The following is a 6,821-nucleotide window of genomic DNA, read 5'->3' as shown; positions in this document are numbered from 1 at the left end:
CATTATCAAGTAAGGGGGACCTCCCGGCCATAATTATTTTACCATGCATATAATCAGGGGGGCCCATAACAAATCTCTCCTAAGCTACATATGTTTATTTTTTGAGAGCTATATGTATGTTGTCATCAACTACCAAAAAGGGGGAGATTGAAAGTGCAATCATGCCCTTAATCATATTTTGATGTTGCTGACAACACACATATATGAAACTAATCATCTTAATTGAGTGTATCTCAGGTTTTGTTCCCATAAGAGTTCTGTGTGGATCATGACTAACGTGTTGAGGAGGCTCAAGAACGAAGAAACAAGACGAAGTGGTCTATCATTTTATTTGTCGTTTTTGAGTGTAGGGACCGCACACTATTAAGAGGGAATCACTCAGTCACGCGAGAAACTTGCTCAAAAATATTAGGAATGCCTCTCTCTATCTCCATATTGATTTGCTCCTGTCCGGTCGTCCGGTGGTTCTCGGACGTCCGGACCCCGGATGGCCGACGCCTTGCGGAAATCCTGAGCCAGCCAACAGATCTAAAGTGTTGGACTTCCGACGACCTCCGGTCGTCTGAGGACCTGTCGTCCGAGCACCGACGGATTTCCGATGCCACCCAACAGACCCGAAACGTCAGACTTCCGACCATTTCGGTCGACCGTGCCCGGGACGGCCGATGCCCTTCGTACGTCTGTGCGATGCTCATTGCACCTCATGGTAACCTAATATCGTCTATGTCTTCGGACGTTCGACGAGCTCCGAGCGTCCGTATGCTGATCACCTGTACACCAAGGTAACCTGATACTTCCTACATCTTCGGACGACCGACCACTGCCGGATATCAGACCCTCCGTGGCTGTTCGGACGACCGTGATCTGCTGGACGTCCGGCAACTGCACAACATAAGTGGCTCTAACGGCCACTTTTCTACCACCACTATATATAGTCTTCTCCCACCTTGTGTGGGAGTTGTCCAACACAACTGAAACACTCTAAGAATATCTTTCTCTCTCACTCCCACTTGCTTACACCAAATCCTAGATCCCAAGAGCATTTGTGAGTCCCCTTGAGTGTTGTTCCAATCAAAAGATAGATCGTTTCTTTCTTCTCCTCTCAACCCAATCTATTTGTGATTTGAGCAAGTTTTGAGCAGTCCCGGTGATCTTGTTACTCTTGGAGGTTGGAGACTCCTAGGCGGTAGGAGTTCTTCGGAGAGGAATCAAACCTTTGTGATTTCCCCCAAAAAGTTTGTAAGGGTTTGGAAGCCACCTCAAAGGCTTAATTTCCTACTTGCGCTAGTCTTTTGATTACATACTTGTGCTTTATTATAGCCTACCTGTTGCCCTACTTAGTTCATAAAGCTTATCCTTCACCCTTGCAATTGTTAGGCTCATTTTCATATTCTGCATTATTGCCTAAAACTGCTAAGTAACCGATAAAATTTGGAATTGTACCTATTCACGCCCTCTAGGTCCATCTCGATCCCTTTCGAGCTCGCCGTTGTCCGAGATCATGAGGCTAAAGTTGCAGGGGGAGGCGATAGTGCAGTTCGATATAGCATGTGCCAAGCAACGTGAGCATGCGGACTCTAAGCTTGAAGAACTGAAGCAGGAGATGGAGCTCAGGCTTGCAAAGATTGAAGGCCTGAAGGTAAATGTCAATGAAAGTGACAAGGCCGCGGCTAATGCGAATGCCATGGCAACTGAGACCAAGCTGCAGCTTGAGACCGCAAAGGCCACCATTGACTCACTCCTATCTGAGGGTGTCTGGTTGCAGGAATGCCTGAGGTCAAAGGACATAGAGCTCAGTGAGTCTAATCTGAAGGAGGCACAGGCTGCAGGTGATAAAATTCAGAGTGAGGCACGGGCAGGCAATGCCAATGGTAGCTTTGGCAATCTGTTGACTGAAGTTCTAAAAAAGAGCCCTCATCCCACCAGTGACATGAATGAAGCCGTCAAAGTCCTGACCCAGAGATTAAGCCCTTGCGGATGGCGCTTGAGGTGGCTGAGATGAGGTACCAGGAGGAGAAAACTGGGATTGCCTTCGAGATAAAGACAATCTGTGAGATGCTGGAGAATGTCAAGTCTGAGTGCATGCGCCAAGTGTGTGATATCGAGCTCAAGCTGAAGAGCAAGACTAACGAGCTCATGGCAGCGCAGGGAGCACCAACGGGCAAGGTGCAGGAGGACCTTCACATGTCATACGGGTTGAGCGAAATGCAACCGGAGCTGGAGGCGAAGCTTATGAAGTCAATCACCGACATTGCAGAGCTCAAGGCGAACGTGATGGACAAGGAGAATGCGGTGCAGAGCCTGTCGGAGGAGAACGATACCCTCAAGTCGGAGGCTGGCAGGAAGGAGGCCGACGTGCAGCAGCGGTACGAGGCGGCAGTGGCGGAGCTGGAGTAGGACGTGCGGATGCGACTCGGATACGTGACGGAGGAGGCCAACAAGAGCAGCCTACGCACCGCCTGGGCCTTGGAGCAGCTGGACGCGACGCAGGCAGAAAGCGCTGAGGCGGATGCGGAGCTGCGCCGGCTGTGCGTGCAGTCCGACCAGTGGCGCAAGGCCGCGGAGGCCACCGCCGCCCTTGCTGGTGACGGCAATAATGGTAGCCAGATGGTGGAGAGGACCGAGTCGCTGGACACGGAGTACAACGGGTCGATAGGTGGGAAACTGATGGGGTCGTCGTTCTTGGACGAGAAGTCCCCGAAGAGGCGATAGCGGCGTGCTGCGGAGGATTACCGGGTTGTGGAAGAAGGGACCCAAGTGAATTAGGGGGCTACCTGCTCCTCACATAGTCCTACCGCCTCCTTCCGTCCGTTGCCACCAGCCGATATCCCTCTCTCATTTGCGCCACCACACATCCCTGCCATGGGAGAGAAGAACCTGGAGGTGCGCGTGACCGCGTGTACAGGCTATGATGAGAAGATGGGTTGGGGCGAGGGTAGGGAGATTGCCTTACCTAGGCATCGTTCATCCTTGTCGTGGACGCGGAGCTCCTGCTCCTACCTCCCTGTATCGAGCTCCTCGTGGAAACGGTGAAGAAAATATGAGATTGCAAGGGCGCAAATCGACCACTCCAATCTGGTTTGGCTACAGCGTGCTGCTGCTCAAGGTCGCCGGCAGCGATTCCTCTCATAAGAACAACGAGATCGAGAACGGGGGATTAGGAAGAAGGGGAGGTGGGACGTGCGTATGTGCGCTCTTTTTCTCTCTTTTTTTCAAGCGACCTGGTGGGATAGAGTCGAGGAGATCCGATTTTTTTCGTGTGAGAAGTTTATGAGGGAAGGGCTGGTGACGACATATCTCCTTTAATAGTAGAGGCAAGCATACGGTAAGGTAATTTTTTTTAAAGGACGTCTGTTTTTAAATTAGCCCTGCGTAAATCTTACTCAAAAGATGTCCTTAGGGTCGTTGTTCCATGCCCAAAAGTCATTAATTGGCCTTGTACAAATTTATATTGATAATATAGCATCGGCGTTAAACTGATGAAAGTATTTCGAACAAGCTCCCTGTTCCGGTCACCGATATGACATGGTGAAGACTAAATGCGTTCGTTGGTTATTGGCAGCGGCCATATTTGCTTCGGCACAGTCGGACAATAAGGATTTGTCCGACCCAATCGTACAGAATCCGGACACATTGGCCGGCCGTCCGTTTACGGAAGTTGGCCTAATTGAGGCACGAATATGTCCTCCCAAGCTGGTGCCCGCCGTCCAGATGATGTGCATGTTGCACACCAAGCCATCGCCGGTGTACCACATCCAGAGGAAGCTGTCGTGCCGCGCTCGCCGTCGAAGCCGTATATACGCCTGTTCAGAGTCTCCGCAGGAGTGCAGCACGCTGGAAGCTACTCGGCGTGCACCGCCGTGCCTCCGTCCACCCAGCTGCCACGTACACCCGGCGCTGCTGATCGCGCTCGCCTCGTATTATCATGCTAGGTGATGCCCCGCGCGTTGCCGCGGATTTTTGAATGTGGATTTTCGGAGTAACATCGGCTTCTTAAAGATGAATATAATTTAAATCAATAAAATGATAGATTTATTATATAGGGAATGATTGAAATTTATTTTTGTACATATATGTAACACATGATTAAACTGTAGCCGTTTGTAGCATTAACCATATATTATATGATAAAGCTATAGCACTTTGTAGTATGTACCATATTCTTACAGGATATCTTTGATGTTGTTTGTAGGAGTGCCTTCAACAATTACTACAACCTGGACATATAGTATTTCATTCTTTTCATACTCAAGAATGTATCCAACAGATGAGAATAGATGGTCACCAGACAGTAGGTTAGTGGTGAGTTGAGGCTGGCACTCACGTTTAAATGTTATAAACACAGGGTATTTTATTCTGTTCATGTTTGCAATTGCATCTGTGTACTTCTTCTGAGCTTTTCTTATTGAAATGGTGGTAGAACATGGCAACGTATTGTTTGTGGAATTAGGTGACATCTTGGAGAAGGTAGATGTATGTTCTCTATCAATGTAAGAAGTGAAATGTAATATATGGCAAACCAATTTCAGTAGGAGTACCTGCTACTTCGGTTGTTCATTTGTACATGTTGTTGACCCATGATTGAAAAGATAAGGTAAGCTGAAAATGTGACAGGAGTACGTCCTTCAGTATAGATGTGTGTGTGTGTTGTAGTACTAAGCTGTTTTGTTAATTACCAGATGAGGCTAAATAAAATTCACTCTTGCTGCTTACCAAACTATGCTAAATAAACCGTACTCTTACTTTGCTGCTAGCAGTACAAATTAAACACATGGTGTACCTACATGATTTTCTATATGATAGAGGAACATTTAATACATAAAAAAAACAGAAAATGGTGATAATGCCAGAATAATTAAGAAATATTTTCAAATATATAGAAGTACCAAAAAACCACAATCTCCTTGTGTTGCTCTAAGTCAGTGTTTTCAGTACACCAAACAACTGACAAAATAGGAAGTATGAGAAGTTTCAATACACCCGAGTCTATATTTCTTGATGGAAACCGAATTAAGGGGACTAATTGTGTTGAATAATTATTGTATTTTTCCCATCCTAGCCAGCTGTGCATCAGGCAACCTAACACATGTTTACGCTTTAGTACTAATTTTATCATACATCGCTGGTACCATCTAAAGGTGATCGTATACGTCTTGCAAAATGTAAAAAAGTTTTATAAGCCAAGCGTGTTGAGCCCAAGGTTTCTCCTGCCACGTAGTACCAAGTCAATCAACTGGTCAACTGCTAGTCATCTAACATCAAAGAAATAACATGGCACTAAAGAAGAAAGGCTCTAATCTACTGTCAGATATATATATTTCAGATTGTGCCGTAGTACCAAGTCAGTCAATGCCCAAAACTGCATATACATATATACCGCTACACGACCTCTATGGTAATATTACAACAGCTATCAAGTCACTCAAGAGGAAAGGCCAATCAACAGGTCAACTGCTAGTAATCTAACATCAAAGAAATAACATGGTGCAGGGAGATTGGGAATGAAGGAATCAGGGAGAACCTCGTAGAAAAACAGGATCAGGTGGCGTCGAGGGCACATATGCGACCTGGCCTAGTATCTTTCCAACCTATGGAAAATTATTGCAAAAGCAAACTGCAGAAAAAAGAAGGCATACTTATAATTGCAATTCAGAATAGCTTTGCAATATCTTTCTAACCTTTGAAAAATTATTGCAAAAACAAACTGTAGAAAAATATTGGCCGACCTGTAGGCAGAATGAGGATGGAGGAAGCACGTGTGGACAGGGGATGTGGCGTTGAGGGTGCAGATGTTCCCCGCCAACTTGCAGGGCACCAACAGGCGGTGGGCATGGCTGATCTCTCGAGCGGCTCCATTGATTTATGGTGAGAGGAACTGGTTCAGTTACCTGTGCAAGGAGAGGTAAGTAGATCCGTTTCGGTTGGATTTAATTGATGATGGAGAAGGTGAAGAGGGGGAGGCCTGCTGTGGAGAAGGGCAAGAGGCAGCAAGCCTACCATGGGGAAGGAGAAAAGGGCGCAACCGACCGCCATGGGGAAGCAGCGCCGCCGGCGGAATCGGCCGTGGAGAAGGAACCAGCGCCTGATTTGATGGGCCAACTTTTCAGGGTCAAAGAAAAAAGAAGCGAGCTCATGGGCCAGCCTTTCGGTTTGGAAAAGAAGAGGCGACCGAGTGCCACAGGTGATCGTGCTAGCGAAGCAGAAACAGTCGTGTGGTGGAGAGATGGCAGCAGGGAAAAACATAATGTACCAAAGCAGGAACAACCGTGGGGTGGAGAGGTGGCACCAGGTAAAAAAACAAATAGGGTGACGTAAGCCAATGACGTGGCATCACCTGAGGGCAGGAAAATTTGTTAGTGGGAGGCATCTATTTAGGAATAGAGGATACTCCCTCCGTTCTTAAATATAAATCTTTTAAAAGGTTCCACTAGGAAGACTATATACGGATGTATATAGACATACTTTAGAATATAGATTCAATCATTTTGCTGCGTATGTAGTCTTAGTAAAATCTTTAAAAAAACTTATATTTAGGAATGGAAGGAGTAGTAATACAAAGGAGACAACTACATCAAGTGAAGTTTGACGCCACATCAGCTCGCCGATAAAGGACAATACATTTTCTTTTTTGAAACGGAGTGGGCAATACATTACTAACTGGCACGTCATTAACGTTGGGTGGCGACGCAGATGCAACAGTTTTAAAAGTCCCACGCATATCACGCTCATCGTTCTTTTTTCTTCTCGTCACCAAAAGTCACCAACCCAAGCAATTATGCCCGAAAAGAAACATGCACACACTCGATCGAGTAGAGCTCACT

The 6,821-nt window shown here is 46.7% G+C and overlaps 1 pseudogene; it reads left to right on the top strand.

Moving 5' to 3' along the window:
* The first annotated feature begins 1,200 nt into the window (after positions 1–1,200).
* On the top strand, positions 1,201–3,347 carry LOC123407119 (annotated as a pseudogene).
* Positions 3,348–6,821: the final 3,474 nt, after the last annotated feature.

The sequence above is a fragment of the Hordeum vulgare genome, chromosome 1H (assembly GCF_904849725.1).
Source record: "Hordeum vulgare subsp. vulgare chromosome 1H, MorexV3_pseudomolecules_assembly, whole genome shotgun sequence".
Lineage (NCBI taxonomy): Eukaryota > Viridiplantae > Streptophyta > Magnoliopsida > Poales > Poaceae > Hordeum > Hordeum vulgare.
This window is presented reverse-complemented; position numbering and strand designations above follow the sequence as displayed.